Source organism: Rhincodon typus, chromosome 1 (genome assembly GCF_021869965.1).
Source record: "Rhincodon typus isolate 14 chromosome 1, sRhiTyp1.1, whole genome shotgun sequence".
Lineage (NCBI taxonomy): Eukaryota > Metazoa > Chordata > Chondrichthyes > Orectolobiformes > Rhincodontidae > Rhincodon > Rhincodon typus.
The window spans coordinates 80,594,034-80,603,355 of record NC_063332.1 but is presented as its reverse complement, the minus strand read 5'-3'; the positions used below and the strand labels follow the sequence as shown (position 1 = coordinate 80,603,355).

Below are 9,322 nucleotides of genomic sequence, written 5' to 3'. Positions count from 1 at the left end.
TAAAAATAGTCAACTATTTGTTCCCAAATCATTTGAAGCTACTACTAGGTGAGATTCATAATATTAACTCAGTTGTCTATTTACAGATACATTAAAATCAACCACTCCTGCTTTCTTTGCCAGAGGCAACCCATTTGTCATTTCCCATTTGGAAATCAGGGCCCAGTATGTCTACAAAGTGACTGGGTTTCCAAGGATGCAGGATATTAAAAAAAAACACAACACTGGAGCACATTTGTATCAATAAAAGTTTTTCATTTGATCAATTTGCAGGTAATTCAAGATCACCATAACCAAATAAAATATGGGACCATGTTTCAACATTTCAATAGTTGACAGAGATGGAGCTCTTTGGACAGCAGAAGGGTTAGCTTGTTGCATTTAGCTTGTAGAAGAGGGAAATCCATGAATCCAGAAAGCATCACCTTGCCTGCAGAGGATGAGGAAGATAAAAAAAAAGGTCTCACCTCAACAATTACGCAAAATTAATGCCAAAGGCTAAATTGAGCAAATGTTTAAATCATGCCCAGATCACATTAAACTAATGGATCCTGACATTTTTTTGTTTAGTTTTGGTTCAGTGTAGTAACGATACATTGAAAACAACATTGAGATCATATAACAGCAATCCAGCAGTATTTGAAAAGTCTAAAAGATTCAAAAATGCACCTAAAAGCTGAACCCGTGTCCTCACCAGGTATATCACAATTTAAGTACTAAGCATTAAACAAAGAACTGTGGATGCTGGAAATCAAACAAACAAAAACAAATAGATTGCTGGGAGAAACTCAGCAGGGAGGACAGAACTGGACTCAAAACATTAACTCTGCTTTCTCCCCACAGATGCCGCCAGTCCTGCCTAGTTTCTCCAGCAATTTCTGTTTGTTTAAGAACGGAGTGCTTTGACTGCGCAGCAGCCACAATGCAGCAGAGGCTGATGATTCATAACTCCAGGGTTTGTCTTAACGTTTTTGGAGATTATGAAAATAAACTGAGATGCATTCATTAAATCAGGAGATTAAAAAAAGGAAGACTCACGATATATTGTTTTTATTTGTAAATTTGGGTTCTAACATTGAGAAAACTACGTGCAGCTTTAAGTTTAATTTGTATATCTATAATGTGTATTAAGGAGAGGAGGTTGGTTAGCTCAGTTGGCTGGTGTGAGATGCAGTGACACAAACAGCATTGGTTCAAATCCTATACTGATTAAGGTTACTATGGAAGGACCTTCTTAACCTCTCCCTTGGCCTGAGGTATGGTGACTCTCTGGTTAAACCAGCACCTTTCATGAGGGGCAGCATATGGACTGTGGCAACTTTACCTTCAAAGGGAGACTTAGTTTTAGCTTCACTTTAGATTTGTTCTGCGAGTAGTACCAGGGAATGTGAGGTGCGTTGATAAATACATTTTTAATGATAGTTGTTAAAATCATTTTTAATAATGTATAATTCAGTGTATTAGGTAAAAAGCTGGAGAGAGAAAACAACCAGGCCAGACAATCTGAGCAGATTCAGTCAAAGCAAACAAAAAAAAAAGTGCCTTTAATTTAGTCTCCAAAAATTCTGGGCTGGGGAAAACAAAAAAGTGTCCCAAGTGGCTCAGAAGAAAATCCCAAAAGGCAGAAAACTTATCTTTTCCATCCCATCAGCTCCCATGTGTTTGCTCTGGAAGTGCTTAGAATTCACTAAGAAGAAAGCTCTACAAACCAGTTACAGCCATGCCAACTGAAGGGAGAATTTTAAAGCAGAAACAGTGTAATCATTAATTGAGGTTTCAGTATTCATAAGGTCGCTAAGAAGAGTTGAATCTTTATTTATACTACAAACATGGAATATATGAGCAGGAGTGGATCATTTGGCCCATCAAGCCCTCTCCATCATGCAATATGCTTGATCATCCAACTCAGTACCTTGTTCCTGCTTTCCTTTTAATTCATTCACGGGATGAGGGCATCGCTGGCTGGGCAGCATTTATTGCCCATCCCTAATTGCCCAGAGGGCAGTTAAGAGTCAACCACTTTGCTGTGGGTCTAGAGTCACACATAGACCAGACCAGGTAAGGATGGCAGTTTCCTTCCCTAAAGGACATTAGTGAACCAGATGGGTTTTTCCAACAATCGACAAGGGATTCACAGTCATCATTAGACTCTTAATTCCATATATTTACTGAATTCAAATTCCACCATCTGCCATGGTGGGATTCAAACCCAGGTCCCCAGAACATTCTGGGTCTCTGGATTAACAGTCCAGCGATAATACCATTAGGCCATCGCCTCCCCTCTTTCTCTCCATAAACGTTGATCCTTTCAGCCATCAAAACTATACCCAACTCAACCCTGAAAACATTTAATGTTTTGGCCTCAATCACTTTCTGAGGTAGCGAATTCCACAGGTTCACAGATCCTGGGTGACAAAACTCCTCATTTCAGTCCTATATAGCCTACCCCATATCCTTAGACTGTGATCCCTGATTCTGGTCTCCCTGGTCATTGGGAACATCTTTCCTGCATTTACCTTGTCTTGCCCTGTTAGAATTTTATAGGTTTGAGATTCTTTCCCCATCATTCTTCTAATCTCCAGTGAATACCAACCCAACTGATTCAGCCTCTCTTCAAAAAGGTGAGTCCTGTCATCCCAGGAAATCGGTCTGGTGAACTTTTGTTGCATTCCTTCCATGGCCCAGACATCCCTCCTCAGATAAGGTGACCAAAACTACACACAATTTTCCAGGTACGGTCTGACCAAGGCCTTGTACAACTGTAGCAAGTTATTCTCACTCCTGTATTCAAATCCTCTCACTAATGAAACTGCAACATACTATTTGCCATCTTCATAGGCTTACTTTCAAAACATTGGTGTGCAAGAACACTTAGGGCTCATTGCATCTCCCCCTTTCCTAATCAATCACCATTCAGATAGAAATCTGCCTTCCTGTTTTTGCTCGCATTTATCCAATTATACTTCACCTGCATTACAAATGCAGCAGGTAGATTTCAGTTACGCTGTGCATTTCTGAAAGAGCCATGATTGTAATCTCCTACCAGGAGAAGTGCGGAGCTATTTCTTAACAGAAAAACACTGGAGGGGAATGGAGGAAGGGCGTCTCTCGTGGACCGGAGGTCAGCATGGGGAGGCAAGGCCAAGTTTTGAACCCCGGCGTGGTCTGGAGACTTGGCCTGACGCTGTCTAGAGGCTAGGTGCTGACACGGACTGGGGCAAAAAGTACTTTAAATATAGTGTACTTTTCTTCCCTCTTTATTCTTGTGTTGGACTTTTATTATTTTTTCAATTTTGTACCAAATACTTAAGTGTCTGTACTTAGGTATCTTGTACCTAAGATGGCGCCATAGACAGCAACATTGCAAACTTTCGCTGTACTCATTTGAGTGTACCTGACAACAACACTAATTCAATTCAAAACAAAATGGAGCCAACTGGCCCTCGGGCTGATTTTCCGAGGAGTGGCAATCAATCAGTCACAGTCAGTCAATCTTTCCAAGTGTACTTGTAGTATGAAGAAACTGCAATGTTGTGTTTTTTTTTTAATGAATTAATTAGTCTAATATTCACTAAATGATTACTTCTGTTGCTGATAGCAGAATGTACTGTGTTGGATTTAGCAATGAAAAAAATCTAGAGAATACAAATAATTCCATGAATCTCAGAAGTAACATAAAAACAAGTTGAAACTACTAGTGACTCAGTACCTCGTAACTGAGTTTGCTGGAGGATGTAGGAACAGGACAAAGTACCACAGTTTATCTGCAAACAAATACCCACATGCTAGCGTGCATCTCAAACGCCCATACAATCAACTGTTTATGAAGCTTTAAAGCCTGATTTCAATTCAAAGTATTAGGTATTGCCTAAAGCAGTCAGGCAGTGACATTATCTCGGAGTGTAGGGCCCAAATCTCATCATGAGACACTAGCACTGACTCCACCTGAGGCCAGAGGGAAGAGATCACGGTCAATGGGTAGAATGCAAACTGGTGGCAATGTTGAGCCACTGCTGAGGACTCAAATGATTCTGGAATGTTTGAGAAGGAATAAACGCAGCACAGTCAGAAAAGTGTGCTCAGATGGGAGGTCTGGGACAGAGAAGACGCAAGCTTGCTTTGCGGGCCAAGAGAACCTGCCAGTTGACAGAATCCCACTGGTTGACAGTTCTGTGAGCAGTCTCAAAACTCCTCAGGTCTTGACTGGGTCTGCAGTTAAAACTGCATGCACATCTGATGGCATCAACAAACATATCAATTCGGCCATTCAGCCTATAGCATGAGAACTAGGAGTGGACAATTCAGCCCCGTGAGCCTGCTCCGCCATTCAATACGATAATGGCTGATCTCAATTTGACCTCAACTCCAGTTTCCTGCCTGCTCCAGTAACATACAGAATCCTGCAGAGTAGAAAACGTGGTGGTTGGGGTGTGGGAGGTATTATGTTTAAAATCTTACTACTACCCTTGGGACTTTACAGATGAGATGCTCCTTCCTGTTCTGGAGACAGTGAATGTGAACCAACCAAGCTTCATGATCATCACAGTAGTCACTGAACATAACATGAGATTGCCAAGGTGCATTTAACCAAATAAAAATGTGTTTACACAAGGAAAGATTGATGAAATCTCATGATAAACAGGAAAAGCAAACTCAACTTTTAAGAGACTGAATTCAAGTCCCACACCCATCTTCATTCTTTAAATTTATTACTAAACTGATGAGGTTTGAAGCATTTTCTTTTGACGAATTTCTGCACATTTACCAATTGTAATTTCTCCACTACTGTCTGAGATAGTCAGACACAAGATAACAAAAGCTCAGGCATTTTTCCAGCTGTGTAATTGGACTAAGGACAACTCAAGTCTTTGATCATGATCTGCTTGCAGTCCCTCTTTATTCATTTCTCTCTGGGTTCAAAAAGCTCAAATCAGTGAACACTTCAGCTAAAAAAGGCTAGGTAATTGCTGAAGCTACATGATTTCTTGGGAATTCGTTTTGACCCGCTGCTAAAATAAATGAGTTTCAGAAACTTAAAAGAAAGTCATCTTCATAGAACTGAAAACAAAAGAACCTATTCACCTCAACTTTAGAATCGAAGTTCCCCATAACAATTATAAACATTACAGTCACAATAAATGTTACTAGACCTGTTGAGTAGAACATTTCCTAGGGAACATTTTCCTGTCTTTATTCCTTTTTCCTGGCTGGCAGTGCTTGCCAGCCTTATGCCAGCCCTAAAGTTGGGAATGATGGGGATACTAATTATGAAAATGGGAATCTTTCTTCTCAGCATATGTGCAGGCCATGAAAAAAAAATGACACTGGCCTTGATTTTCACTCTTGAGGCAAGTATGCAGAGGTTGGGATTTTTTTTAAAACCCTAGGAGTTCTGAACATTGATTCTGGACCCTTGAAGTATAAGGGCATCAGATCAACCAAAAGGCAAGGAAGCCTCCGCAATGCCATGTACTTACCTCCCCCGACCCCCATTTATAGGTAGGATCCACAGATGAAGCCAAATCCAACAGGGGCGTATGGTTTCCGAGCCAAGTTCTCCGGGGTGTGAGGTCCATTTCCCACACTATGCAACTTGAAAAGACATGAATCTTTATGAATGGTGGATGATATCAATGGAGACATTAGATAGTCAAATTAAATACCTTGCTGTTTAAAGTTTTGAAAAAGCCCCACAAGCGATATCTCTGATTTGTAAATAAGTGTTTACATGTTCAATAGCTATTCATTAGCATAACCCAAAAGAGTAACAGTATAGTACAATTGCTGCTCAACTGCTTCTATTACCTGGCACCATGGGACATGAAGTTCATAATATTTCAACTTCTTGATGCAACACTAAGCGAATGCTACAATTCTGTCAAAGGCTTAAGTACATGATGAGATTTAAATACACTGTGAGCATTTACTAATGAGTATATTTTCATATATAGTGATATCTGTACTACATTCATTTTAGATCATAGAATCCCTACAGTGTGGAAACAGGGACTTCGGCCCAATGAGTCCACACCAAATCTCAGAGCATCCCTCCCAGACACATCTCCCTATAACCCACCTAATAGACACATCCCTTTCCTTGAACCAGATTCTGTTTCATTCCCTCATGGATCCTGACGATTTTGCATGATGGATAACTGGTGGTCTACATGGAGGGTGCAAAGGATTTAAAAAAAAAAGGGAAGTGGGGGTGGGGATGGAATGGGTTTGCAATGAGCTAGAATGTAGACCATAAAAGGACCAGTGATATATGAATGGGGTGTCCTAAATGGCTTTTAAAAAGAAATTCTCTCATCCTTATCCAGCCTGGCCTACGAGTGTTATAGACCCCTATATGGTGACTGACTCTTGTCTGACCTTCCAAAAGTGGCCCTAACAAATCACTAAATTCCAGGGCAATTAGGAGTGGTGAAAAAATGCCAGCCCAGCCAGACCTGCCCACAAGCTACAGGTGAGTGATAAAATAAAAGATTAATGAAGGAATTTAATGGTCTGATTAGTAAGTTCACAGATGCCATGAAGATTGGTGGGGTTGCTGATAGTGCTGACGCTTGTGAAAGGATACTACAGAATATCGAAAGATTGGGAACTTGGGCACAGAAATGGCAGATTGAGTTTAATCCAGACAAATGCAAGGTGATGCATTTTGGAGGATCAAATTTAGGTGTGAATTATACCGTAAATGGCAGAACCCTTAGGAACATTAACATACAGACGGATCTGGGCGTGCAGGTCCACAGTTCTCTAAAAGTAGCAACACAGGTGGCCAAGGTGATTGAGAAGGCATATGACTTGCTTGTCTTCATCAGCCAGGCATGGAGTACAAGAGATGGCAAACCATGTTGCAGCTATATAAAACTCTTAATACTCCAAATGCGGCCTAACATGTGCAGTTTTGGTCGCCCCACTACCGGAAGGATGCGGAAGCTTTGGAGACAGTGCAGATAAAGTTGTACCAGGATATTGATCCATCTCGAGGGCATTGGCTATGGGGAAAGATTAAAAAGACTAGGATTGTTTTCAGTGGAAAAGACAGCAGCTGAGAGGAGATAGTAGGAACTGCAGATGCTGGAGAATCCGAGATAACAAGGTGTAGAGCTGGATGAACACAGCAGCATCATAGGAGCAGGAAGGCTGACGTTTCGGGCCTAGACCTTTCATCAGAAATGGGGGAGGGGAAGGGGGTTCTGAAATAAATAGGGAGAGGGGGGAGACGGATAGAAGATGGATAGAGGAGAAGATAGGTGGAGAGGAGACAGGCAGGTCAAAGAGGCGGGGATGGAGCCAGTAAAGGTGAGTGTAGGTGGGGAGGTAGGGAGGAGATAGGTCAGTCCAGGGAGGATGGACAGGTCAAGGGGGCGGGATGAGGTTAGTAGGTAGGAGATGGGGGTGGGGCTTGAGGTGGGAGGAAGGACAGGTTAGGGAGGCAGGGACAAGCTGGACTGGTTTTGGGATGCAGTAGGGGGAGGGGAGATTTTGAAGCTTGTGAAATCCACATTGATACCATTGGGCTGCAGGATTCCCAAGCAGAATAGGAGTTGCTGTTTCTGCAACCTTTGGGTGGCATTGATGTGGCACTGCAGGAGGCCCAGGATGGACATGTCGTCTGAGGAATGGGAGGGGGAGTTGAAATGGTTCGCGACTGGGAGGTGCAGTTGTTTATTGCGAACCGAGCGTAGGTGTTCTGCAAAGCGGTCCCCAAGCCGCCGCTTGGTTTCCCCGATGTAGAGGAGGCCACAACGGGTACAGCTGATTCAGTATACTACATTAGCAGATGTGCAGGTGAACATCTGCTTGATGTGGAAAGTCTTCTTGGGGCCTGGGATGGGGGTGAGGGAGGAGGTGTGGGGGCAGGTGTAGCACTTCCTGCGGTTGCAGGGAAAAGTGCCGGGTGTGGTGGGGCTGGAGGGAAGTGTGGAGCTGACTTAGAGGTCTACAAAATTATGAGGCATAGATTGTGCAGATAGTCAGAGGCTTTCTTCCCAGGGTTGAAGCTTCAATTACAACGGGGTGAGGTGGGGTACAGGTTCAAGGTGAGAGGGCAAAAGTTTAAAGGGAGATGTGAAAGAAAGCTTTTCCACACAGTGGTAGGAGTCTGGAATGCACTGCCAGAGGTGCTGGTAAGAAGCAGGCACATTGGCGACATTTAAGAGATATCTGGATGGTTACACGAATAGGGAGGGAATAGAGGGATGCAGACCAAATAAGAGGTTTGTTTTTTCAGTTTAGGCAGGGCACAACGATTGGCACAGGGCTGGAGGGAGTGTTCCTGTGCCGTACTTCTTATAGCAAAAACTGGAATACCTTCCTGTATGCAAACACACTAAAAAAGTTAACAATTGTCAGTTCTTATTGTTTTGGAAACTGCAGTTGTGTCCAAAACTTACTTTTAGTAATAACTCACTGAAGCACATTACCTGCCCATTGTGAAGCCTGCACTATTATTGCTCAAAAGTCCATCTCCTCAGCCAGAATACCACCCTAAATGAATTTTAAAAGAATTGTCCCAGGGCTATGGCATTTCCAAAAACCTCTTTTTGATTCCAATATAAATAATCAGTCCAATAGTGCAGGTCCTCAGGACGTTAAAAGATATTGAAGTTGGAGAACAAAGCACTGCTCATCTAAAATGAGATGGCATATACACAAGGTAAGAGCCACTCCAGCCAGGCCAATACCAACATGGAGATAAGCAGGCAGTTGTTTCACTTTCTGGCAGCAGGCAGTCCTGTGTTGCAATGACCCATCAAGCTCAAATTAAACAATTTATAGCCTGTGTGTGGCTGAATTACTTGAAGCCACTTTCCATTGCAGCCATGTCGTAAAGAGCTTCTCTCACTTGGTTAACAATCACAAATCTGGACACTTCTGCTCGAGTTGTAAAGTACTTAAAATAATCACCTAAAAAGCAGCTGGCAAGAATTTCAGCGTGTATTTTAGACAGGCAATACTTCATTGCTAGAGCAAGAAGTCTGCGTAAATATCCTAACTTTTTGCACTCAATTATTGTGATTCACTTGACTATAGACTCACTAATGTAACTTATTGATTTAAACTTGGGTTAGCCTGCAACGAATGATAAGGCTTGCTAATTGTGCATGTGTGTGTTAGTGTCTGAAAAGGATAGATTATCTACAGCAGATTAATATTTTTTCAAGCAATAGAACCAGATATTAACATGCTTTGCACTGCTCCTGTAAAACTCACGTCACTTGTCAGCCTTTAAACTAGATTTGTGGTTGGGAATTCCATTATTAGGCATTATAGAAGTTAGGCAGAAGTTAGGCTTCTCCTGGGCCTGTCT

General features: G+C 42.2%; 1 long non-coding RNA gene across 1 annotated transcript in view; it reads right to left on the bottom strand.

Moving 5' to 3' along the window:
- Positions 1–328: 328 nt before the first annotated feature.
- The window catches only part of LOC125481579, a 47,848-nt gene continuing 38,854 nt past the window's right edge, over positions 329–9,322 (bottom strand). The window contains exons 2-3 of the long non-coding RNA XR_007261400.1: positions 5,478–5,592; positions 329–430 (exon numbers count right to left, since the gene is read on the bottom strand). This is a non-coding gene — a long non-coding RNA (uncharacterized LOC125481579). The remainder of the gene's footprint in view (positions 431–5,477; positions 5,593–9,322) is intronic.